General features: G+C 40.9%; 1 long non-coding RNA gene and 1 pseudogene across 1 annotated transcript in view; one reads left to right on the top strand and one right to left on the bottom strand.

Annotated features, from left to right (window-relative positions):
- LOC137205074 (uncharacterized) overlaps positions 1 to 7,408 on the top strand; it is a 30,213-nt gene extending 22,805 nt beyond the window's left edge. The window contains exons 3-4 of the long non-coding RNA XR_010933990.1: positions 4,445 to 4,523; positions 7,037 to 7,408. This is a non-coding gene — a long non-coding RNA (uncharacterized lncRNA). The remainder of the gene's footprint in view (positions 1 to 4,444; positions 4,524 to 7,036) is intronic.
- Positions 7,409 to 21,621: 14,213 nt separating this feature from the next.
- On the bottom strand, positions 21,622 to 23,659 carry LOC137205072 (ornithine aminotransferase, mitochondrial pseudogene; annotated as a pseudogene).
- Positions 23,660 to 24,751: the final 1,092 nt, after the last annotated feature.

Below are 24,751 nucleotides of genomic sequence, written 5' to 3'. Positions count from 1 at the left end.
CTTCTTCTTCTTCTTCTTCTTCTTCTTCTTCTTCTTCTTCTTCTTCTTCTTCTTCTTCTTCTTCTTCTTCTTCTTCCTCCTCCTCCTCCTCCTCTCTTCCTCTTCCTCTTCTTCTTCTCCTTCTCCTTCTCCTTCTCCTTCTCCTTCTCCTTCTTCTTCTTCTTCTTCTTCTTCTTCTTCTTCTTCTTCTTCTTCTTCTTCTTCTTCTTCTTCTTCTTCTTCTTCTTCTTCTTCTTCTTTCCTTCTCCTTCCTCTTCCTCTTTCTCTGCCTTTCCTTTTTCTAATTGATTATTATTGATCTATTTTCAAGTTCACCAACTCTTTCTACTGGTATTTCTGTTATACTATTAAGATCTTAATTTATATTTTAAATTTCAGATATTTTAGTTTTTGGTCTTAAAATTTTCATTTAGATTCTTTTTTTTCACTCTTTCTAATTCTCTTTTTAATTTTTCTATTTTTTCACTTATGAGAATATGTTTCTTTATCTTTAACAAGCTAAATGCTTTAATAAGCATTTCTTGATTGTTTTTTTTCCTTGGCAAGGGGTGACACTTTCTTGACTCTCTATGCTGAATAAATTTGGATTGTATCATGGCTACTGTGAATATCACATTGTGTAGACTCTGAATTCTGTTATATTGCTTCACAGAGTGTTAAATTTTCTGTTTTGGCAGGAAACTGACATGGCTAGGCTCCAGCAGCACATTTTCATGTCTATAGTGGTTGACAGCTCAGATATTAGTCCAGTCTGAGTTGCAAGCTATTTTCTGTTTGTCTTCTGAATGTGTAGTTCAGAGATCAGCCAGAGACTGGAGATGAACTTAAGCACGGGATCTGGGATCTTGCTTCTCTGGCTCTCCACTTTCTCGGTTTCCTTCCTGTTCCCCACAGCCTGGGTTGCCCTGAGGCCTCTTCCTCTGGCATAAGGGAGATGAGTAATGCTTCTATAGGAATTTTAGCCATTTTTCTAGCCACTCAAGTTTGATTGTCCAATCATCGTTGACTCTGCCTTCTTTTAAAAATTCTATTACCTTGTGTTTCATGAGTACAAATTCTCATTGCTTGTTTTTTTCATCGCTGACTATCTTTCAGAGTGATCCTTTTCACTGTGTGAGTTGTAATTTCTGCCATAAGCTGTATGAGAAAATGTAGAGAATGATTTGTGTTTGCCTCTGAAGGGGACTTGTGGATTTTCCCTGGCCTCAGTTTTAAAGACAATTTCTCAGAAAGCAGTTTCTACTACATGGGTTGCTTTAACTCAGACTACACATGTGTGCATCACAGGCCTGTGTTTTGTGTTTCTCACAGTTAAATATTTTCTACCCATGGCTCTAGGAAGTTGGCAAGCTGCCTAGATGCCTTCCAGGGCTGGTGGGTGCAGGATTTCTCATGTCTGTTTCACCTCCAGAGCAGCCCTTCCTGATTCTAGGCTGCATCTCACAAGTTCAGTCCCAGCTTCTAGTGACCTTCCCAGGGCAAGTGTTACCATCCATCCTGATTCTTTCTTAATCCTTCAGATTCACCTCCCTGTTACCACTCTGACTTTTGGTTCAGCTCAGCTATGGATTTTATTTTGTGACTGTGGTGTAGTTTTTAGTGGTTAAAATGGGGGAGGGTATTTTGCTCAGCATCTTACTCTTCCATGTTGACTGGAAGCCTCTTTTCTGTTCTTTTCCCACTTGCAGTCAGTTGATGAAGTCTGACCTTTATTCCTCCCTTTGTCACCCTTCTTCTATCCAGTGTTTCTTTTTGTTCTCACTACTGTTCTAGTCCCTGGTGCAGCCTCTAGCCATGTCACACAGGATAAATGCATTTGGTTTCTAATTCCTCGCTCTATTGCTACCCTGTCTCTACCCAATCCATTTGAGATACTGCTGTCACAATGTCTGTCATAAGAGTTGGCTTTGATCGCAACGCTGCTCTTGCAAAAGCCTTCAGTGACTCTTCAATGCCAAGTCTAAACTCTCATCAGCCTAACGTGACGCACACATCTTTCAAAATCTATCTGTCAGGACTTTCAGCACAAACTCTGGTTTTGGGTAAAGTTTCCCTACTCCTTGTCCTCTTACTCATGCAACTTCCTCTCATTACCACTTCACCTTTGTTCATACTAGACCCCACACATGGAAAAATATGGAATGCCTTGTCCCAATCGCACAGTTTTCCAAGTAATATCCTTTCTTTCAGACAAACTTTAAGGCACTCTCCTTCTATGGATTCTTTTCTGTGATTCTAGTCCATGTAAAGTCCATTAGTTTCCTCTGCAAATCTTTTGATGCTTATCTTGGTTATTCTTCCTTTCTTCCTTCTTTCCTTCCTTCCTTCCTTTCTCCCTCCCTCCCTTCCTTTCTTCCTTCCTTCCTCCCTCTCTTCCTTCCTTTCTCTCTCTCTCCCTCTCCCTATCTCTCTCTCTCTCATGTGCTCTCTGTATGTAAGGTCCTTGAAAGCTGAAAAGGAAGTAAGAAACTTTATGGTAAGAGAAAATTTTTTATTTGTAAAGTTTATTTTTCACAGTTGCTGTGTCTTTCACCTAAGTACTTTTAAACCATTTTTAAAATTGAAGTATAGTTAATTTACAGTGTTGTGTTAGCTTCAACTGTACAGCAAAGTGATTCAGTTTTTTATATACATATATATATGACATTGAATATAGTTCCCTGTGCTACACAGTAGGTCTTTGTTGTTTATTTTATACATAGTAGAGTATATGTTAACCCCAAACTCCTAATTTATCTTCCCCCACCCCCCCAACGCTATCCCCTCTGGTAAACATAACCCCTCTGTTTTCTATGTCTGTGAGTCTATTTTTGTTTGTAAATAAGTTTATTTATATATTTTTTAGATTCCACATGTAAGTGATAGCATATGATATTGGTCTTTCTCTGTCTGACTTACTTTACTTAATATAATAATCTCTAGGATGTAAGAATTTTTTGATCTAAAAAATTAGAAGGTAATTTTTTTTATCAGCTGGCTGTCTTTCACAGTGATCCATTTCACTGTGTGAGTTCTAATTTCTGTGGGAAATGTGGGGAAAGGGTATAAAAAAAGGACAGGAAGTACAATCATAATTGTCACTAAAATCAAGAAGAAACTTGAGACACTGTCTTGAGAATAAAAGCTGCTGAGAACATCAGCCACTGAGGTTTCACCTCCTTGATTAGCCACTTGTGTTGGGTCAGCCTCAATAGCTCCATGAAGGCATTTTACTTACAACAAACCCCAGCAAAACAAACACCAAACCACAGGTCAATGCTTATGTAACTAATATTTTTAAGAACCATAAATTATAACTTGTTTTAAATAGCCATTGCTTTGCTAGCCTTATTTTCATCTTCTCTTACACAAAAGAGCAAACAAACAAATTTTAAAAATCTATTATTGGAAGTGCATTGTTTGGATAATACATTGATTAATTTTATCCATCAGTTTCTAATCCTTGATAAAACAAACAAACAAACAAACAAGAAAAGACTTTCTTGCTTTCCTGCAGACTAAAAAGTAGCCCAGGATTTTGGCTGACTCTGAGCTTAGTATCTGTGCACAGAATAATGTGGCAAGATGAAAAAAAAATTAGACTGCATCGAAGAATTCATACTTAGGTCTGGGGTCACTGCCACATGCGCCCCCACTAAGGACTGCAGTCCCATTGGATGCTTTTAAATAGTCATTGACAAATTACAGAGTCTTGAGGAGGAAACACAGTTTGATATATGTGTTGCTGATCTTCTCATGCCAGAAATGGTGAGAGGAATTTAGAGATAATTAAGTTTCTCTTTTGTAGAAGAGGGGATAAAGTGGCAATGTGTTGCTCAAAGATGCCAAACAAGGAGAGACAACTCTGTGGCAGACATAGTGATGCTGGCCAAATAGTCAGTTCCTTCCCTGGACGTGTTTCCTGGTCCTTCTGAGTTTAGACAGTGCCTGTGCCTTCTTCTGGCCAATGAAATGTGAGCAGAAGAGATGCTGTGACTTCCAGGCAGAGAGAGAAAATGCCCACGATTCTCCAGTCCATCTCCTCCCCATCAAGGAAGTGATCCACAATGGCACCAGTCCCAAAATTGTGTAGCCTTGTCAGCCTGTGTCCAAGTGTAACTTGGACACTCCTGAAACCACTACCGTCACATCCCTCACTCTCCAATGAAGGACTTGTAACCACATACATGTTGTTCCTTTAAGCCACTAGGATTTAACTTGCAGATTAGTATAAATTGTGTTTCTTAACCATTTTGCATCAAGGAGACTTCTGAGACATTTTTTTTCCTAATCATTGGCCACCATCTTTCACCCCCAACAATGACATTTTAATACCATAGATTCCAGAAGAGTACGATTTTTTGGCTCCCCCTTGAGAATTAATTTCCCCCCTGTTGGGGACAATATCATCGCCATTGAGTCAGTCTATCGCAGGGACTGTCTTTGAGAGGAGTTCCTGTGACAGGAAATGTTCACCCAGAAGCCAGGAGGACACTCACCAAAGACGCTTCAGTGAATGTTTTCCATGCAAGAGGCTGAACCAGGTAACTTCTTGAGTTCTTTGAAACTCATGCTATATGGCGTCTTCCTTGTTCCTGGACAATTTCCTCTGACACCTCTCATCGTAAGCCTCCTAGTTCTTGATATTTCTACTTTTTATGTTTTCTCTTTCATTCTGTGCTTCTCAGTTGTGGGTTTTTTATGAGGCTTGGTCTCTCACAGTCTGTTTTTCCCTCTGTATGTGCATAACAAATTCAGTCTCAAGGTTTACTTTTAAGTCTATTTATAGAAATTCCAAATTTATTACTCCAGCACCACCTCTCATTCGAACTCTGCATCTTTATCTCCATCTGAAATAAGATGTCTCTGCCTTGACTTCCAGTGGTCACAGCACAAGATCCCTTTTTAAAGGAGCCCAACACTGAGCCTCCGTTCTTTTGGTGTGGCCTGAGCCTGGTGTTATGAGAAAGGAACACATTCCACCGGCCAAAAGTATTCTCAAAAGGCTGAAATTATTTTCTTTTGGTCATTAAACATAATGAAACAGTATGTGGTCCTTGTAAATGTTTCTTAAAATCCTGTTTTCCCCTCCCATTTACTTTACCTCCACCCCATCTGGCTACTCCCAGAGATTTTTTTTTTCCCCAAAAAGCTGCTAGTTCTCCAGCAGATTTAGGTCACTCATCAGTCTCTCGTCTCTTAATTCTGCATTGCAAAAGGCAAATTTTCTCTTTAACAATAAAATATCCCTTTCTGGATGATATGGAAGGGAGAGAGTCTGAGCATTTGGTCAGAAAAACTCTCCCCATCAAGTAGCAGCAGGCAGAAAGCTGGGCACACGTGTAGGTAAACATGGTCGTTTAACATTACCTATTTCTGTCACTTATTGTTGACAGATCTCAGCCCTGAAATCTAAAAGTCTTTTTAAACTCTCTTTTTGATCAGATTCCCAGAGGACATCTGTTGGGGTCTGCGCAGCAGCACACAAGGATGCCCTCATTTGCCTCTCTCTGTCATGTCCCTGGACTCTTGGAAGCCATTTTTTGCGACAGGATCACACAGGCCCTGGTCACAGATGATTAGATCCAAACTTAAACTGGACCAGTAGGAATCTGCTTCCAGAGAGTTTTTGAAATAGGACTATCTTGCCAGCTAGATCTATAACTTATAAGCTCAAAAACTGCTTGCTCTGGTAGATGTTAAGAGGAACCACTCATGACGCTCCCAGTAAGGACACCTCCATCTGGCCTCCATTTCTCTACTAGAAAGGGTCAAATGGGAGCCCCCTCATCCTTGGGGTGTGTGATATTGTGGTCTATATTATGAAATATGTATTTGGTCTTCGTCCTCATTTCTGGCACTGAGGTCCTAAAACCCTTGGAATTTCCTAAGTGATAAGAGAAATAAAGGTGTCTTGATATTTATAACAAACCCCTTTCAATTACAGCTGAGCTTATGTCCATGAAGTGACTTTTCAAAAGTATCTAAAGATGGGGGCTGGTAGCCAGGAAAACCAGCCATGTGACTGGAGGGTTGAAAGTTTCAGTCACTGCCCACCCCAACCTCTGGGTGGAGGTTGAATCATGGCCAATAGCCAACGACCTAATCAATTGTGCCTATGTGACATGCCTCCATAAAAATTCAAAAGGACAGGGTTTGGAGAGCTTCCGGGTTGGTGAACACATGGAGATTTGCAGAGGGCATGGAAGCTTTGTCTCCTTTTACCACACCCTGCTCTGTGCAGCTCTTCCATCTAGCTGTTCCAGTAATCTAGTAAGTAAACTATTTCTCTGAGTTCTGTGAGCTGCTCTAGCAAATTAATCACACCCAAAGAGTGGGGTCCTCAGAACCTCCAATCTATAGCTGGGTTGGTTGGGAGCACAGGTGACAACCTGCACTTGAGATTGGCATCTGAAGCAGGGGGAGGGCAGTCTTTTAGCTCTGAACGTGTGGGACCTGATGGTGTCCCCAGGTGGATAGCCTCAGGACTGAGTCATCCTGCTGGTGTCAGAGAATTGCTTGCTGGTGTGGGGAAAAAGCCCACACACTGGAGTGGGTGCAGAACCGTAGGGTGAGATGGCCCTTCTGCGAGTTTGAAGCCCCATTTGCAGAATTTAAGGGGGAAGCCAGGCACTCAGTGCAAGCCCACGCTTCTCTAGAGTCCATGTCCCTATTAGCAGGGGTCAAGTGGAAGCTCTAATTATCTGGGTTCTCCTTTAAGAAACTTACCTTTCTAAAAACCCACCCCTTTGATGGGTCCATCAAGAAAATCTCACCATGGCCCGTATTTCTGTTTACGTCAACCACGGGCAGAAGCTCCCATGGCTCTGCCCCTCCCACTTCTGACTTCATCTTCCACCTGCTCTTCTTCCATGGCCCTGGACCTCGTGGTTAGTCATCAGTACAAATCCATGGTCCCCAACCCACTTCCTGAACATTTCCTTAATCTTGTCCTCACACCTGGTTGGGCCCCCAGGACATGTTTTCTTCCATCCTTCTCATGCCCCTGATCTGGGAGGGAGAACAGATGTCCTCACTGGCCCTCTCTCTTTCCTAGAAATCTCCAGTGCTGAATTTCCCCCACAGATTCTACTGGCCACTCCTTGCTGTGAATGCCACTCTCCTCATTTCTTGAAGACCTCCACTCTCCAGAGCCACGCCTGTCATTCTCCCTGATGACTTCAAAATCCCAATGACCTGGGCTTCCAGGAACCTCCCCTCTTCTTCACTCATAAAATGCCTTTTTTCAAAGTCGTAGTTTCCTGGTGTCAGTAAAAGAGATATAATAATGACACCCTCCTAGGGTTGTTGTAAGAATCGGCAAGTGATGGTGAAGAAACACGCTGCATAAAGGCTACCTGAGCTAGAACCTGATTGGCATAGAGTACTCACCCTGACGGTCCCTGTTTAGCTTGGAAACTGTGCCTCTGGTGCGATCATCTGCAGAAGCCTTACACATATAAAGGTGGAGCTGCTTTTGTGGAAATGGGGGAGGGTGGGGAGAATGGGGGGTTCTGCGGAGCACAACCGGCTCAGCCTGGAGGCTCCAGCACGAAATTTCTAGAATTCCATCCAGAACAATTTGAAAACCATTTTATCCTGATCTTTTCTATGTATGACCTACACACCAATTGATATCATTTACCTAAAAATATAATGTTAGTGCTTCAAAAACATTTTTTCACAAGAGGAAGGCTTAACATCTATTCCTTGGTTGTCATTGATATTAAGTAAAAGCTGGTCATAGGATAGATTTTTGTATATTTGTAAAACTTTTATAGATTGTAATATACTTAATTTTTCCTCCTGTAGACTTTGAGCAATCAATCTTAGAGATTAGTGCTTGGAAAATGTTTGTGTCTTTTGAAGGATTACACTTCCTTTCACTGGCTGATCATTATACAATATATTATGCTTTGTTTTTTTGCCTTGCCTGGCAAAATTTATTCTAGGTGTTTGTAGCCTTTTTTGTCCTGGTACAATTATGTTAATATCTCCTTTCTTGGATTATGATGTTTTATCCTGATAATTTTAATGGCATATGTTTTATTCATTTTTTTTTCATTTATGATATGAGTGGATTTTATTATTTTATTTTTGTTTTTTATTGAAGTATAGTTGATTTACAATGTTTCAGGTATACAGTAAATTGATTCAGTTATACCTATATGTATATCTATCTAACTATATCTGTATCTTTTTCAGTTTCTTTTCCATTATAGCTTATTACAAGATATTGAATATAGTCCCTGTGTTATACAGTAGGACCTTGCTGTAAAGGCACATATTTTATTGTGAACACTTTCAAATCCTTTTGGCGTTAGAAAGCATGTGGATTAAAATTAACATGCTCTAAATAATAATGTGTAACTAACTGTAGAACAGCCATAACTCAATCTTGTTACATATTTGCATTTTTAACTATTCACAAACATTTAAACTTCCAGCAGGTGAAAATGTTGCTTAAATTCTCCCTTTACAGCCTTTGAGGGGAGGCATTCATTGAGTCAATGGTACATCCTTAGGAATTACAGAAAGTTTGATGTTCTTGTCCAAAGTAGCCACACCTGCTCTGTCAACAAAGAGGTCCTTTGCAGAGAGAAGAGACTGTGAGCAGATGAGATGTGTTCTGTTCACTTCGGAGTGACAGGTATTAAGTTATCTTACTTTAGAATATTTGGAGAACAGGTTCTAGTTTTGTAATGTCTAATGTTCATTTTGAGACAAAGAGTAAATGTTAACTTCTAGGACGAAGTGCCAATAAACAGCACCCGATGTATGTTGCTTTATGATTAGATCACTTGCAGACTGTACTTCTTAGAGCTGACAGTTTACTGCTAACATATGGTACATTGTAACATAATGAGTAGTGTTCTAGAATACTTTCATATGAATCCATCTTTTGATAGAATTATTTAAAATGATACATTTAGAAGATGAGATTATATAGCAAATAGCATTCATTTAGTCCCAGATTGTCGTGTAACCACCACTCTAAGAATATTTCCCTCATAAAAAACATTCGTAGCAAAACAGAAAAATACAGAGTTTCAAAAAAGATTGGCACTGAGTTTTGAATTTTAAGTACAAAAGAAAAAAAGAAAAAAAAAGAAATTTAACAAATAGGGATAAGCATCTAGGAGAAAATGTCAACATCCGAGAACAGATTAAATTATAAAAAACTGACACTAGTTATGGATTGTAATGAAGCAACCTAGGATGGCATGATAAGAATAATGAACTTAACCCTTCCATAAATAAAATAAAGAAAAAATATTTTGCTTTAAATGGAAGGCAGGGGAGAAAACTTGACCTTTTGTATTAAATGTCTCTGGCGCATTTCCAAAAAAGACTGCACGGAAGAAAATCACTACAAAGAGGCCTGTGTTTAAATATCAGGGTTGTGAGAAACGTTGACAGACACCAGGCCCTCAGACTGTCACCCCCCAGCTGGAGAAGACGAAGCAGGACCCAAAGAAAGAGGGACAGGTCCGTTCGAAGGCACTATTTTCTGGCTTTTGTCACTATGTCACATCTTGTATTTCTTTTAAAATTTGCTTTTATATTTTATACAAATCTCTCCCGGATCTGGGGCGCGTGACAAGCAGTCTTGAAAATAAAAAATAAAAACAAAGACAGTGGTGAAAACTTTAAATGTATGTGAAGAGGACAAGGGAGCCGGCTACCTCAGCCTCTCACCAGCTTCCCTATTCTGCTTCAGGTCTGCCTGAAGTCTGGCCTGGATCTGGGCGGGTTATTTCTATCTCAATATTTCCACCACCATCAACTGGTAAAAGAGTGAGAAAAAAATAGATCAGAGATTGCAAAAAAAAGAAAAAAGAATTGCAGCGTAAAAACTGTGTTTTGCCATTTTGCCAAGTGTTTTTTTCCAAATATTCTAAGGAAGCTTGCCTCATCCAGAGCAGTGACACTTTGTTACTGAACACTGAGGGTAGAAGTGTCTGCTCTGGTAAGGATGCCAACCGCCCCTGAAAAGCTTGTCAGATGTGATCATTCCAATGCTCATTCTCTAGCACAGAGAGCTGTGTACACAGTAGGCGCTTAATACAAACCTGGCTGAACCTCACTCGCTCTCGCCTACGACCGACCAAAGGGCCTCTGGCACACAAACCACTGGCAGTGACAGTAGCCGTCAGGACTATATTGACCACCAGGGACAGAACTCAGCTCTTACTGACCTGTTTTCATCATCACCTGTTTTCATCATCTCCTGTTTCTGAAAACTTTAGATGACCTGCAGCTGGAGGCCAGATCCAGGTTGTCAGATGATGTCATCAGCAATCTCTCTTTCTTTCTTTTTTTTTTTTTTTGCATCTTCTGGCTCTGCTTTCCCATTTCCCTCTTTATCAGACAGGTTTCTCCTGTGCACTGGCTGAGATGGGATCAGCACATCCAGGGTTACATCCTAGCTGTTCAGTAAGCCCAGCAGAAAGAGATCTTCTCTTTGCAAAACATTCCAGTCAAGTGCTCAGGTTCACACTCATTAGATAGATTTGTGTCCTGTGCCCATTTTACACCAATCTTCGTGGCCAGAGGGTGGGAGAGCTGATCACCAGACTCATGTCATACATAGGGTGGGGCTTGGAGGGGGCGGAGGAGGATGGAGGTGTTAGGTAGTCAGACTCCCACAAACCACTGGCGGAGAGAGAATGGTGGACCAGTGGAAAATGGCTGCTGCAATAACCCCAAATTACCATCCACCATACCACTCACGCTCTTTGCTGTTAAGATGTCTCTGGACTTTAAAGGAAAAGAACCATATTTGAGTTATTTGACTGGTTAAGAATTCTCAGATATTTTTCCATAGTTCTGATCTTCACACCTTTCAACGCTACTCCATTGTACAAATATCTGATTTACAAGCTTCTCTGAATTGCACATACAAAAATTGGTCCTGTTTGCATAACTGCTGTCAATTAAGGATTCGTCTCTACTCTTCATGTATTTGAAATCTTTGTAAAGAGGAGGTAGCAAGCCATACAACTGTGTTTAACCAGATTAACTGTTCTATAGAATTAATGTAATCTAGTTACTATTCTCTTCACATATTGATAGATTCCTTTAGCACATCTCAGCTGAGTGGAGACTGAGGCTGTAACAGCCTCTGGGTCCACTGAGGAGAGGACAACCACACAATAAGTTGAACCGTGTAAGTTTTGGGTTTTTAAAAATTTTTTATTTATTTGTTTTTGGCTGCGTCGGGTCTTCGTAGCTGCCCACGGGCTTTCTCTAGTTGCGGCGAGCGGGGGCTACTCTTCGCTGCGGTGCGCGGGCTTCTCTTGTGGTGGAGCATAAGCTCTAGGTGCGCGGGCTTCCGTAGCTGTGGCACACGGGCTCAGTAGCTGTGGCTCGTGGGCTCTAGAGCGCAGGTTCAGTAGTTGTGGCGCACGGGCTTAGCTGCCCTGCGGCATGTGGGATCTTCCCGGACCAGGGCTCGAACCCGTGTCCCCTGCATTGGCAGGCGGATTCTTAACCACTGCGCCACCAGGGAAGCCCGAACCATGTAAGTTTAACACAAAGAATTATTAATTACACCAGGGGATTAGAACGTGAGGGATGGGGTACTAAGAATTGGAAAAAACTCTGAAGAATACAGGAATAACAGCATAAGGACCGGTCAGGGTCCCTGGGGCTGGGATGAAGTGCCCCAAGAGGAGACCCCAGGCTCAGACACAGACCCTTTTGGAATTGCTCACTGCCCTGGCTCGTGCGTAGCATGGATGTCCCAGTGGGGTCCCACGGGCAGGATTTGCTGGCTATCCACCCTCCAGAGAGCCAGGGAGAGCTGTTCACGGGGAAGCATCTCAGAGGAGGACGTCCACCCAGAACCCCACACGGGGCCATCCAGGAGGCAGCTGGCTGCTGGGTGCCACGCACCACCATCAGCAGGAGCTGAACCCTGATGAGTCAGGCGCTCTGCTACAAAAGCACCGAGTGTGTGTGTGTGTGTGTGTGTGTGTGTGTGTGCATGCACCATAGGGGTGGGGCTGGAGGAAGCTGCTGCCCGCTGAGTGCGCTGACCCCCAGGCACTGCCCGGGCTGGACGCCGCATGAGCCTGGGACCCGAGAAGCCCCGAACCAGCAGGACCCTGCTGGGTGAGCACCCTGCAACCAGGAAGCAAAACTCTTTTCCTCCTGCGATGTCTCCCTGGCACCTTCTACTCACAAAGCTTCAGGCTCAAGTGGCAGAGGAAGAATATTTCAAAGGCCCAGGTTTACTTTCACAGAGCAGGAAAACAAGCGGAATCTGAAGGTGAGAGATGAGAAATAGATCACCAGCACAGGCTTGGTGCTATAATACAAATCTAAAGCATGCATATCTTTCATGTTCTTTATTTTTCCAAGTTCTTTTTCCTTTCTTGTGGGAGAGTGACAATAAGCATCTAATTCTCTTCCTCAGGCAGTGCATTAAAGATTCCAAACATCACTTTACCAGCTGTGGAGGAAGAAGTAGTAAGAAGCAGCATGGGTGGGTTTTGGAAGCAGGGATCAAGTTTCAGAAAGTTTTAATTTTATAGTAGTTTTTAGAGTAGGTTTCTCAACAACCCAAGGGAAGTTCCTCATACTTTACCACTGGAGAATTTGATCCTCAAAAGGCTTTAATAACCTTTACCACATATTTATCTCAGCACATGGTGAGGGTTTATTATATAAGTTTGGGAACAAAAAAACAATGGTTCCTAAAGTTGTAAAATTTCTTTTCAGGTATAACATGACTCAAGCACACAACTTGATGAATTTTCACTGAACCCACTTGTGTAACTGGTGCTCTGGGTTTCATAAACAGTTAAGGTGCCAGAAACTCCTTTGAGAATCTGAAGAGAGCTTAAGTTTCTTCTTCTCAAATACACACAAACACAAAAAGTTTAGCTTGAAATGTCTACGTTTTCACAGAATTCTAGGTAACAACTCTTGCGCTAGATAAACACAAAATGGGCTTTCCCTCCCTATACAAATGCAGCAATCCACTCATTATGCTTTAGTTTATTAGTCCAAAGAACAGGAAAATGATAATAAGGCACTAATCCCATGGATTTTTAGAATCAATAAATAATTTATGTGTTTTACATTTTGGTTGGCAATGTATATTAAATAATAAATTGGTACGAATTGTATTGCCTTGGTTAAAAATAGTATTTTGTTGCTGTTTTTAATAATAAATATATCAATGGATTTTTAGATGAACACAAACTTTTCTTGGAAGATAATTGAGGAAATACCTTATGTTTTCTGTACTGAATTTTGCGTCTTTTCCAATTTCACTTTAAACAACAATTTATGAATCATTATGTTCTTTGGAAGAGGCTAATCACAGGCAGAAATGGTAGCATTTACTACATTTGTAGTCTAAATTATTCAAATATTTAGACCCAAAAAGAAGATGCAGTATATATATACAATGGAATATTACTCAGCCATAAAAAAGGAATCAAATTGGGTCATTTGTAGAGATGTGGATGGACCTAGAGTCTGTCATACAGAGTGAAGTAAGCCAGAAGGAGAAAAAACAAATATTGTATATTAACGCATATATGTGGAATCTAGAATAATGGTACAGATGAACCTACTTGCAGGGCAGGAAAAGAGACATAGATGTAGAGAATGGACATGTGGACACAGGGGGGAAGGGAAGGGTGGGATGAATTGGGAGATCCGGATTGACATATATACACTACCAGGTGTAAAATATCTAGCTAGTGGGAACCTGCTATAAAGCACAGGGGGATCAGCTCGGTGCTCTGTGATGACCTAGAGGGGTGGGAGGGGGGGTGGGAGGGAGGGAGGTCCAAGAGGGAGGGGATGTATGTGTACATATAGCTGATTCACTTCATTGTACAGCAGAAACTAACACAACGTTGTAAAGCAATTATACCCCAATTAAACAAACAAACAAACACCCCCCCCCCCAAAAAAAAGCACAGTTCATTAATCATAAACACAGATGTTACTAACTGGAAATTATTACTTTGGCCACTAGATGGAGCTAGTATTATTTCAGAAATGGAATTGATCCTGGCATTTTCACATTTTCCCACTCTCTCAACGTAGGAGTTTTATATTTGTTTCCAAATTTGGTCAGGGATTCCAGAATTACTATTATTAATTAACTATATTCTTGTTAACAAAAAAGCTGTTTCCATTATTTCATATAAACAAACACCTAAATTTCTTATGTGAAAAATGAAGGGATTGTTCTAGACCTCTTCCAAATTTAGAAATATCTAACATGTTCTAGAATGTTTTAAGAGTACCATTCAAATTCCACTTGCTACTTAGGAGGCATACTTTGATATTTCATTATTTTTTTATATTCATAATTGTGGCAGTTGACACTGACATTATAGATGAGAATTTAAAGCCTGCATTAGGGAAGAAGATAGAAACGGAAGAGAGACACAAAAGCCCTTAATGGTATCTATTACAAAAGTCTACTGAATGTGTAAACATGCACCATTTCAAAATGCTGACTGAGTTGGTCGAAGAGAATACAAGTTATATGTTATATATACATCGAGTTCTGCTGTACCCTTCTTTTCCTTCCCACCTTTTGTATTTAACAAATATCTGTATTTCAAGAAGTTGATATATATATAGAAGTTCCTATAGTTTCAGCTTCACTATTTTCTATTCACAGACTCTGGACAAATCAGCATTAGAGCCATATCTGCCCCTGAAGTTGCTGGGGAAGGGGAAATTGGAGCGGAGAGAAGAAGAGATACACCCAGAGCAGCACCAAAGGGTTCATCCAAAATGAGGCCAACACACCACTGTGGGAATATTGTGTGCGCTGCTGGCCAAGAGGTGACAGGGCTCAGCAACCGTTCAAACCCAGTAACTCCGGGGAAAGGCATTCACACAATTAGCCCGAGTGTGCAGTGTGAGAATGGATTTGACGGCACGTGAAAGGCGAAGACATGAAGCTGTAATTGATTTCACTGATAAGGGCCCAGGAGGGAAGCTGCAGATGGACAGTAGGATAGGATAGGTTGAGTGTGGACAGTCTATACACTTAATGGGCATAGTTTGGAAACAGCATGTGGTCTCCAGGCTACTGTAAATTACAGTTTAAAACTAAGGAACAGTGGCAGTTGCTAGGAGGGTATGTAATTTAATTGTGTGATGATTAGGCTAATGGAATATAAAATCTGTTTAGGCGGCACATTCTCTAGATGTAAAATGAGGGTACAAGCAAGGATGGAAAGGAATAAGGAAGCAGAGCTAGTAGCTAACAATCCAGACTCTGGGAAAGCCGTGAGTTCTAATCCCTGCCCTGCGAGTTCCAAGCGGGGTTAATTCAATGCTGTTTGTGTTATCTCATCTGGAAAATGGAATAAAAGTGATGCTCTTGCAGGTGGTTGTAGTTGGGATTAATTGAGATGACGTGGAACTACCATAAGCAATTAGTGATATACCCTCCAAAAGCTAATGACAATAATAAGGGATAATATTAACCTCTCCAGGTTGTTTGTTTGTTCTAGGAGACACTTGGATGGCATCTCAGAGAAGGAGACAGGTTTATCCTAGTTACTTAGGCAAGAAAATAACAAATGACTAAGATTTGCCAAAGGACTAAGTGCCTCTTGATATGGCGGGAAAAAGTATTCCATTCGGGGAATGAAGTCCCCTGGGGGAATACTCAGAGGGGAAGAGCTGCTGCCTCTCAGAATGTACATTTACTAAGTGGTACGCCCATGGATCCACCTTCCCGTTCCTGTTCATGAGCTGAAATGTCACTTGAGGAACTGGGAGGGGTGGACAAGGGACCTCATCCTGAACCCCTCTGAAGCCTCGTGACTTGGGAGGGGTCTGATTCTTAAGAGAGCATGTCACTGAGAAGGGAATTTTATTTACAGAAGAAAAAGAGATACACAAATGTAATGATCTGCCAGAAATATAATTCTGCTGAAAGCAAAATGTCTGAAAAGCCTTGACTTTTCCATGAGGATATCTTCATTGCTCAACGGGTAGAAGAAACAAAAGGATGAGTGGAAACTTCAGACTTAATTTTGAAGAGATGATGTGCTATGCATAGCAAGCAATTAGATGGCAAGGGACGACGGTCTTGGCATGGTGGGACCTCAGCAACTCCAGTCATGGAGGGCATGTGGGCCAGACCCAGGCAGAAGCCCCCGTACTACTCAGGGTGTTAAGAATCTGGAGTGTGTCAGTGTGGTTTGAAGTTGGTCTTTAAGAAATGTAAGGGAGCAACAATTTATGGGTCTTACTGGGAAAACTAAAGTAAACTTATGTCCTTAAAGAAGAATACCATATGATCCAGGAATCCCACCCCTGGGCATATATCCGGAGAAAACTCTAATTCCAAAAGATACATGCACCCCTATGCTCATAGCAGCACTATTTACAATAGCCAAGACATGGAAACAACCTTAATGTCCATTGACAGATGAATGGATAAAGAAGATGTGATATATGTACACAATGGAATACTACACACCCATAAAAGAGAATGAAATAATGCCATTTGGAGCAACGTGGATGGACCTAGAGATTATCATACTAAGTGAAGTAAGTTAGACAGAGAAAGACAAATATCATATGATATAGCTTATATGTGGAATCTGAAAAAATGATACAAATGAACTTGTCCACAAAACAGAAATAGACCCACAGATAGAAAACAAGCGTATGGTTACCACAGGGGTACGGGGTAGGGAGATGTTAGGAGTTTGGTGTTAACATATACACACTACTATATATAAAATAGATAACCAACAAGGACCTACTGTATAGCACAGGGAACTCTACTCAATATTTTGTAATAAGCTACAACGGAAAAGAATCTGAAAAATTAGATATATATGTAACTGAATCACTGTACTGCACACCTGAAATTCACACGACATTGTAAATCATCTATACTTCAATAAAAAACTGCAAGAAAAACATAAATAGAAAAAAAATGAATATCTTCTCCAGCTCCATATGAGTGGCTGAAAGGAGCAGCAGTGCACGTGTACATGGCTGACACTCTAAGTCTACACACTCCCACGCATAGATGTGGTCTCGTGCACTTGTCTCCACAGAGGAACACCGGGCTCCCAGGGGAGCAGCTGATCTGATATCATGGTCAAAGGAGAATCCAGAATGAGCAAAATCCATCTTATTGTAGCTAGAAAGCAGGGGATGTTTTCAAGGATGTTGGGGGTAGTGCTAAAGAATCTAGGGGCAATATAAAGAGACCCCTTTTGGTCAAGTTGTGATAATTTGATCAGAATTAATGGAAATGAGTGGTTTTTTGAAAGTCCTAGAAAATTCCAGAAAAGTTAATGCAAAGGGCACGGTAACTTTAATAGAAAAGAAAGAAAAATGTGATGGTATATATTTATTTTATTGATTTTCATAAGGAGAGGACTATTTATGCACGGACATGTAAGTTTTTTATTAAATTTATATTTAGCTTACTATTAAATTTATATTTAGAAAGTATAGACATGCACTTTTTTTCTTGGCAAATGTTGCTACCCAGTAAGACTTTCTGATGCTGGGGAGTACACTGAACAACCAGGTAGAGAGGTTTCCTACATATCACAAGGAGTGTGTCACAAAACAACCAGGTAGAAAAGAATAAACATTGAGGGTACTAAGATAATGAATTAACTAGCTGGTAAGACATGAAAGAATCACTAAGAAGGCAAACCCTATGGCTTGTATTCGAGGAGATGAAAACTCAGTGGTACCTCTTTTATGATATAACAAAGCATAAGTGAGGTTCTCCTAACACCAGATCTTAAAGGACTAGATCTATCTACTCCGCATGACAAGAGCTGTGACAGGACGGGCTGCACCAGCCATGCAAGAGTTAAAAAAATACATAAGGGAGTGAGATGCCAGGTTTCAAAAACCTAGGTGAAAGCATGCATTTAAAGGTCTTAGTGTCTGAAAAAAAGGAGGGTAAAAAGCCAAACAAACAGCTCAGACAAATGACTACCAGTTCACATGTAACTTATTTGGAGAGAAGCAACTAGATTCTTCACTCCCGCCAAAATTCTACTTCTTGGTCACCCAAATCCTAGAATCTCAACTAATCTGAGACATTAATTGTGAGAGGGAAGAAGCAGGTTAAGTATAACAAAAGAAGGTATATAAACAATAATGAGAAAAAATAATGAAGACATACAGACAAAAAAATAAACCCTGGGTCTTAATTTTTACAAAATACCTGTAAGTGCATTATTCTCATTGTAATTGTACACATTTTGTTGTTTATGGAGTTATTTAAATATTTAATTGGAGTTAGTTAATATTTAAAAATATTCAGGACTTCCCTGGTGGCGCAATTGTTGAGAACCCGTCTGCCAATGCAGGGGATGCACGTTTGAGCCCTGGTCTGGGAAGATCCCACATGCCACGGAGCAACTAAGCCCATGCGCCACAACTACTGAGCCCACGTGCCACAACTACTGAAGTTCATGCACCTAGAGCCCGTGCTCCGCAACAAGAGAAGTCATCGCAATGAGAAGCCCGCGCACCACAATGAAGAGTAGCCGCCGCTTGCCGCAACTAGAGAAGCCCCACGTGCAACAACAAAGACCCAACGCAGCCAATAAATAAATAAATTTATTTAAAAAAAGAATTAGTCATAGTAAATTTACAATTATTGTTTAAATCATTTAAGCGATTTTATTTCAGACTTTAATCAATGTTTAACTGTTTAAGAAATTTTAATTTTCATAGTTTTGGTAATTAGTTGTAAGTTTAATGTGTTAAACATTAAATAAAATAAAAATGACGATGCTATTCCTTTCAGAGCACAGAAAAATCTTTCTAGATATTAACTAATTTAATCATTAAGTTAATAAAATCAGTACTTTAGATCACTGATTTAATTCCAACACCAGGGAGCAGGATCTATGCTTGTTTGAAGTGGGGCTGGCTCTCATCAGTGGCTGGCGGGGCGTCCCCAGCAAAGCCTCAGATCTGGGGTGGTACCAGGCGGTGGCCTCACGGACAGAGGTGCTCTGCCCACGGTTGGTCCAGGTGGGTGAGAAACGGTATAGGAGGCAGCTTCCTTTCTTGAAGAAAGATAATTTCACACTCTTCCTGAAGATGTGCAACAGAGAGGGGAGGCTGGCTGCCCTTCCACATGTTCATTTATCTCTGGCCTGGGGTTGAGGTGCGGGTCAGCGCTCAGTGAGGGCTGCAGGGTGCGTCTGCGGATGGGACTTCACAGCACGTCCCTGAAGCTGCCTGAGTGGCTTCTCAGTTCACATTCTAAGTTTAATGCTTGATCTGTCATCCCACAGGCACAGCATCATTGCTCACTTTTCTGCCTTGAATTGCAGAGATTTTTCCGCAATTTGAATCGCGTAGCAAGGAAATGCCTCCTGTTTCTTCTCTATTTCAACACCTTATTTTCATGGGAAAACCTTTCACTTTTCTTTCCTGAACCCTCTGAGAAAGCAGACAAATGACTTTTCTTGTTCCTCATCTCCTCAGCCCCCAAGTTTGCCCCTTAGAACTAGTCTTGGAGGTTTAATAGTTATTTTCCAATAAAAGGGCTGTGTGGGCAAATAATATTGGAAACTACGAGATGAAACATGATTAAAAATATTTTCTTTACTATAAGACTTTGTTTGGCCAAGGAGCCATTTTGGGGGTGACTGCCTGCAAGCCCAGGGCTCTGCAGTATATATTTTGGGAACTGTGGCTACTTTCGGTGTCTTTCCTACTCCTATTGCTGAGAGGTCTGGTTGAAGACGAAGAGTAGATCAGTAAACAAATAAACAAACAAAATTAAAAGTAAACAAGAGCCATCATTCGTGTGATGGTAAAAATATAGTCAAAACAAAGCCAGACAAAATGAAACAACCTCCTCTCCTTTCCATTAAACAAGCAAATAAATGGAAACAACAGCATGGACCAAAGCAATAGAGGGACCTGTCTTCACAGGTGTATTTCTGCTGATGGACTACATGCAGGCACCAGCGCTGGACCTCCAGGATGTCAGGGTCCTGCCCGTCCAGCTAAACTAACTGTGCTGTGAAGGGTTGTGTTGAGGCTGGGACATTACACAATGTAAACATCTAATACGGTGCCTGTTACATGGAAAGGGTCCAACAAACAGTAACGTTCTTTGATGTTGATATAACCATAATCCAGAATGTTCCTTTTTGATGCAATAAAAATGGAAAAAAATGAATATTCTCAGATTTTCAGACTGTAGGGCACAATCGGTGTCTCTAAATCTAACTTACTGGAATTAAAGTAACAAAGTTGCTGAACTCCCCCAGATCTCTAGGTAACTCCCAATCCTAGATGTTTATTGTGATTCGATTCAAGAAAAACACTTGGTAAAGTCAGGATACGCCCAGGAGAGACTGTCCACTCAAAGGGCTTCAGAAATGGCAGACTTCGGGGGATAATTTACGTACCAGTGTGGACCCCCCTGGCTCAACCCTCAGACCACTAGGGATTCATTGATCTCTCAGAGTTGTACTGGCAAGACGGGGGCTCTGAAAGACTCAAGCATACACCTGGAATAACAGTGCATTTATAGTGAAAACCAGAACTGTCAAGTGGACAAGATGACTAGATTCTTGCTTTTTGAGGCTGAGGCAGGCTTCCTTGGAAGTAAACATGATAGGAGGCTGAATCATATTCTGAAGTTGATATGATGAGCGGAGAATCATAAAAGGGACGTGCCTTATAACGACCACAGGGTTTGGTTCCTGCCATGAACAAGATGCTTTGCAAACAGTATCTCACAACCTCATTACTACCACCCAGACCCTGCCACCATCATTTCTTAAATTGTTCCAGCTGACCTTACGGTGGCCTATGGTGATCTCCCTTTGACTTTATCTCTTTTTACTTTCCTTTGTGTTCACTTAACTCCTGCCAACCTGGCCTCCTTGAAATTCCTCAAATGTGCCAAGAATGCTCCTATCTTTGGACAGTTGCTCTGCATGGAATGTTTCCCCCAGATATCCACTGGCAAACTCCCTTACCACCTTCCGTTCACCACTCAAATACCACTTCTCCATGAGGACTCCTCGACCGTTCAAATTCAAATCACACCATACCCTTCCTCCTGGGCCCTCCTGACTCCTCATACCTTGTTTTAGGTTTTCCTTTTTATTTGGTTTCTAACATACTATATGATTTACTTATTTATTAGGTTTAATGCTTATAGTCTACGATATTGGGCAGGGATCTTTTCTTTTTAAAGATTTTTTTTTGATGTGGACCATTTTTTTTTAAGTCTTTATTGAATTTGTTATAATATTGCTTCTGTTTTTTTTTTTTTACCATGCATAAGAAGGATACATTAATAAAAATGGTAAATACTAGCATACACATGGGAAAAAAGCAGTTATTTTGAAAGTGGAAAAGGTAGTACTTAAAGAGACTTCATAATTTGTTTTTCTAGAGATTACCAAAGAAACCAAAATGTTCTTAGAAAACACATGAAATAAAACAGGTAAAAATATTCTCAGAGGACTTTAAAATGTGAGGTAATTGATAACACCGCAGTAATCACACACTGTTCCCAATGTAGACATTTTAAATACGAGCTTTATTTTAAATTTAAAGAAACACTGAAAATAAACACTGTTTACAAATTATATCAAACACTTAAAACATAATCTAGGAATGTTAAACAATAATTCTTAATTCAAAGTAATGACAATCATAGAATACATCTTGGTGCTAGCCAATATGGAGTTTACTGAAATCTAGTATTTTATATAAGATTAACCATTAATCCTTCCTAAAATTCAATGATTATGATTCAACTGTATAAGGTTAAGCTAATCTTCTATGCAATACTCTCATAGAACTTTTTCAAATACAAACAATTTATACCAGCAAGGAAATTATTAAAACATATATAAATTGTGCTGAGGGACTTGATTAAAAGGTTGTCTATATAGAGAGATGCATCTCACCTTAGAAAGCACACACACACACACACACACACACACACACACACACAAACACTTAATCGAATACAAGATGCCAGGACATTCTCTTAGTTATGTTACACAGCAAACTGCACTTTTATAAATGTCATTCTATTATATATGAACTGAAAAGCATATATTTTTTAAAAAGCCCTTAACATGGGGGAAGTGGAATATGTCTGCGTTAAATGCAGAAACACAGAGTTTTACGAACTGCCTGTCTCCAGCTGGCTCCCAGGCACCACTGAAAACTGTCACCCTCAGAGAGACAAGAGGGTCTTGTTAATGATTTCCATGGCCTCCAGAAGCTCATCCTCTTTGATCACAAGCAGAGGTGCAAACCTGATGATATCACCGTGGGTTGGCTTGGCCAGAAGTCCATTATCTTGAAGTCGCAGACACACCTTCCAAGCATCATAATCTTTGGTTTCTCTCATCACAATAGCATTTAATACTATTTAAATGTATTTAAAGAGTAAATTTCCTCTTATAGCCATTACAATATTAGAAGGTAGTTTCATGAGTTCATTTCTCAAGATGATACGCATATTCTCTGCATTTTCAGCAAGGTTTGCTTCTTCCAAAACCTCCAGGGCCGTAGGATTGCTACCCTACGTTGAACCGTGTTCCCCTGGTTTAATGGTCGGCATTATTTCATCATCACACAACACTGCGGATACAGGATATAAACCACTAGAAAGTGCCTTTCCTAGAAGGACCATATCAGGTCTGACATTTTCGTGGTCAATAACCAGCCATCTACCAGTTCTGGCCAATCCTGCCTGTATTTCATCAGCAATAAACAGAACCTGGTGCTGGGTGCAGAGCTCTCACACGCCCACAAGGTAGCCTGGATCCGGAACAACAACGCCTGAATTGGTTCCACCATGAACGCGACAACGTTGGGGTCCTGAAGTGCACGCTCAGGAGCAGGCAGATCATTACATGGAATGATTTTGAAACCTGGCATAAATGGTCCAAAACTGTCATAACTGGTTGGGTCTGTGGAACTGGAGATAGCAGACAATGTTCTACCCCAAAAGTTTCCAGCTGCAAAAACCATCTTTGCTTTGTATTTCGGGATCCCCTTCACGGTATATCCCCATCTACGAGCAAGTTTGCAAACGGTCTCTCCAGCCTCCACTCCTGTATTCATAGGAAGAACTTTGTGGTAGTTGAAAAGTTTAGCAACATACTCTTCGTATTCACCGAGCACGTTATTGTAGAAGGCCCTGGATGTTAAGGTCAATTTGTCCACCTGACTTTTCAAAGCATTCACAATCTTTGGATGACAATGCCTTTGGCTGACAGCACTGTAGGCACTCAGAAAGTCAAGATGTTTTCTGCCTTCTACATCCCATACGCAAATACCTTTTCCTTTCTCCAGGGCTACAGGGAAAGTATGGTAGTTGTGGACACCATATTTAGATTCCCGTTCAAAAATGTAATCAGAGGATGGAGGGCCTTGGACTGTTTTTTAGTTGCAACAGATGTAGCAGAAGCCACTGAAGAATGAACTCCACTAAGGACAGCAACAGTCTGCAAATGTGCTAGTTTGGAAAACATGATGTCCTTCAAGTAGGAATATCACCAACGACCTAACCCTTTTTCCCACAGTTCAGATTAGAATACAGAGTTTTAACCCGAGATCCAGGGACGGTCTTCAGAGGGTCCAATAACTCCTGGTGGCACCTTGGAAGCCAGCCCAGGACACGCAGCGTCAACTGAGCAGCTGCCTGCTTCTGTTTTACGTTTTGTTTTTTTGGCCGTGAGGCATGTGGGATCCGACCAGGGATTGAACCCGTACCCCCTGCATTGGAAGGCGAAATCTTAACCATTGGACTGCCAGGGAAGTCCCTTGGGCAGGGACCTTTGTTTTTTTTTTGTGGACACATCCTAACTGTCCAGAAAAAGTAGTGGGCACACTGGAAGTATCTGTAGGATGAATGGTTTATCTGACTGGAGCCCATGGTCCTTCCACTGTATGAGCGGCATCTCAACAACTGCGTATCTGTTCAGGGACACCCTTTCCTCAGAGACTCCTTAGATGAATAATGGTAATGTTCTCCTTTCTCCTTTTGCTTCCACAGCTGATCAGTTCCCTTCCGACATATTCTTTCTTTATACTGAGAAGACTCAATATCTAACAGACAATCCTGGCAGACCTGGAGCTAGTATCTTTACTGTGATTCTGTATGACTCTGTTTTCTGTTGAGAGTGATCTTAGGTCCCAGTTTTTGAGAAGGGGGGTACATTTCATGGCACCCTATAAACTACCAATATCCTAGTGCCCATAAACCCTTGAAATGTACCAAATTTTCAGTATCATATTCAAACTAAAGTTTCCTGACACCTAGAAGTAGAGCCCCAGTTACATGGGCCAAATAAATATCCTCTCTTTCTCTCTTTGTTCCCAACAAGCTGGTTTGATTTGAATTTTATTTCTCTTGCAGCTAAAAGAGTCCCGACTAATAAAACAGCTTTCCACAAGAGAATCACCCCTATATTCTGCACCTTAATTACACCTAGAATTGATGCATAAAATGACGACATCATGCTCGGGAATAATAAGGGAAAATCAATTCCGTTTAGGTTTCTTTTCCCCCTCTTCCTTCTTCCCTCTTTCCTTCCCTTCTTCCGTCTCCTCTACTCCTGTCTTTAGTTCAAGAGAATTTAAACTGGCCGCATCCACTACATAGAAAGGCAGAAAAATGGACATTATGAGATGTTCAGTGTCAATGGTTATAACAACACATTTTCTGGTATTCCTCAGTTATAAAGAAAATTAAAGAAAGCAGTATTCCCATCTCCCAAATGCCCTGCTA

Source organism: Pseudorca crassidens, chromosome 13, assembly GCF_039906515.1.
Source record: "Pseudorca crassidens isolate mPseCra1 chromosome 13, mPseCra1.hap1, whole genome shotgun sequence".
In the NCBI taxonomy this organism is placed as follows: Eukaryota; Metazoa; Chordata; class Mammalia; order Artiodactyla; family Delphinidae; genus Pseudorca; species Pseudorca crassidens.
Note: the sequence above shows the minus strand (reverse complement) of the source record. Positions and strands in the feature narration are given on the sequence as shown.